At 41.9% G+C, this 2,467-nt stretch overlaps 1 protein-coding gene across 5 annotated transcripts in view; it reads right to left on the bottom strand.

Moving 5' to 3' along the window:
* MARK2 (microtubule affinity regulating kinase 2) overlaps positions 1-2,467 on the bottom strand; it is a 122,564-nt gene that overhangs the window by 52,568 nt on the left and 67,529 nt on the right. The gene's annotated exons all lie outside the window — the stretch shown is intronic.

The following is a 2,467-nucleotide window of genomic DNA, read 5'->3' as shown; positions in this document are numbered from 1 at the left end:
ATACAGTGCCATTCACTTCAATGGCCCGCCACACCCCCTCCAGCCCGCCCAAAAAAAAGTGAGCCGGCCGCAATGCGATGCAGTGCGTTCCGGCCAGAATTGGACCAGAATGCACTGCATGTGGTGTGAACTAACCCTAAAAGAGGCCATACACCTTACTACCATTGAACAATTTTTGTCCCGACATCGCACCCTTGTTCAAATAATCCATCATGCACAGACCAATAAAGATTTTGATTATGGTTCCTCAGCAATTCTGACTGGCCGCATTTCGTCGATCAACAGAACAGATGTTCGTTTGCGCATGTGCAATGTTTGGTTCGGAAAAAAAAAATTAGAGCATGCCCGATAGACAAAATTTGGCCAGTTGTACAGTAATTGCGGCTGTGCACTTCCCATCAACTGGCACGGACGAAAACGCATTCGCAGACAAAAATCTACAGATAAGGTAAGGTGTATGGGCACCTTAACAGAGACCAGCTAAAGCCTGATAGTTTCTAAGCCTCGGTCCAAAATCGAACGATAATTGTAGGTGTATGGACACCTTAAGAAAGAAAAAAACAGTTAGGAAACACTGGTGGGAGGAACGGATAGGCATATAGTAGTACCGTTCCCTCTAATTCCTTGATTCTATCTACCAATCGATTCCTAGTGTTGATTTAAACCAAAATTGTAAACCCAGTAGTTGCTATAGTGGGAAAAATGTTTGATACATTTGTCAAATACTCAATCCTATAACCATGCATAGTTCTAATAACATTAATTTAATTAGATTTAATTAATTAAAAAAAACAACATGTAGAAAAAAAGAAAAAAACTCATAAATCACATAAAAATTGCTGCCAAACCTGCGATACGTAAAAACCCTCAAAAGATAAAACACTTGGCCATGCAAGTCCCCCATAAATAGTAATGGGTAAAATGTGCCCCGTCTTTGTATTGAATATGATTTAGAAGTGTGGTAGATGTCATATTGCAGTGATAGATTCATTTTGTAAAAGTGGTAGAGGAGCCTCTTTTGTAATTTAACCAGTCCAAAATTTGTAGGAACATTTAAATCAAAGAAATATAAGGCTCATGGCTGACTTTGTGGTAGACCCATAATGAATGCGGGATAAATAAACATTCATGTGTTGATTGCTACTGTTTCCAAGAAGGTGAGCAATGTGTCTATAAGCCGTACACACCCTGCTACACAGTATTCAAGCAGATGTCATCTAGTATCAAACCGTAGAAAATGGCTATAGAAGTAAAAATCATAGTAGCAAAAAACTTCTGAGATTCAAGTGATTTCACATGGCGTTGGAAGAGTACATCATTCCGATGTGTAATCTCGCTAACGCAGCTACGGCAGCGTTCAAGGTAACAATAAAACAGGTCTCACCCACGTTTGTATTGTTCACCAACGTTTGATATGTAATGGTTAGAGAGATTAACCCCATCAGGTGGTGAAATCTTTTTGATCCAACTGGATACCGATACATGCTGACAGTCTTTGCCACATATGGGGACTCGCAGGCTCCAGATCCCTTGTGCTCAAATGCTAACGTGTTCCATGTAAAATAAAACCGCCTCGGAGCGGGCATGGTAAATGAACCATATATATCATAAGGAGTATATCTACCAAAAGGGGCAGTGACTTCGAGAGGCAGCATGGCGAGAAAATTAGGCGATTCAATCTATTTCCGTTCTGGTAACTTCCTTCAATTGGAACGCATTATTTGCAGAAATATACCCTCGCTATTGGAACCATCCTCCCCCCTAAAATTATTGCTCTCACTCCGAGGTTTGCGGCAATATGTAACATGTGCTGCACAGTCGTCATTTTCGTACTTAGGCGCACCCGACGTATATCTGCATGAGTATGTGGGGGGCGAGGACTTAAAAAATGTTTTCTTTTTAAATTTCTTTTTTATGATTCTTTAATTTTTGTATTAATTTTTTTTTTACACACGACTTTATTGCTATTAAATGGGGGGCTAAGAAGCATGTGATAGCCAGTTTACATGACAGGTCCTCTTTATGGAGACATCAGTGGTCTCCAAGACCCCTAATGTCACCTAGGGACCCCCAAAGCAGCTGATGAAGCAGAGATCGGCTTCATCAGCTTCTGTAGCTGGAGAGTGACACAGAATGCAGGAAGTGATGTAATATACATCACTTCCTGCATTCTGGGACTGGAGAGAAGTTCAAAAGGGAGATCGTATTCCGATTTCCCTTTGATCTCTTGTGACAGAGCCGTGCAACTGCAGTGACAGCTACAAGCGATTGAGACGCCTGATCGCTTGAATGTTAAGCTCCCAGCCGGGAAGCTGCTCATTGGGCTCCACCGTCTCTCTCGTCACAGACGAGCGGATTTTTCAAGGTGTGTGTGTGTGTGTAGGTGTGTGTAGGTGTGTGTGTAGGTGTGTGTGTAGGTGTGTGTGTAGGTGTGTGTGTAGGTGTGTGTGTAGGTGTGTGTGTGTGT

Source organism: Nanorana parkeri, unplaced genomic scaffold (assembly GCF_000935625.1).
Source record: "Nanorana parkeri isolate BGI_ZX_2015 unplaced genomic scaffold, ASM93562v1 scaffold25, whole genome shotgun sequence".
NCBI classification, from domain to species: Eukaryota; Metazoa; Chordata; class Amphibia; order Anura; family Dicroglossidae; genus Nanorana; species Nanorana parkeri.
Note: the sequence above shows the minus strand (reverse complement) of the source record. Positions and strands in the feature narration are given on the sequence as shown.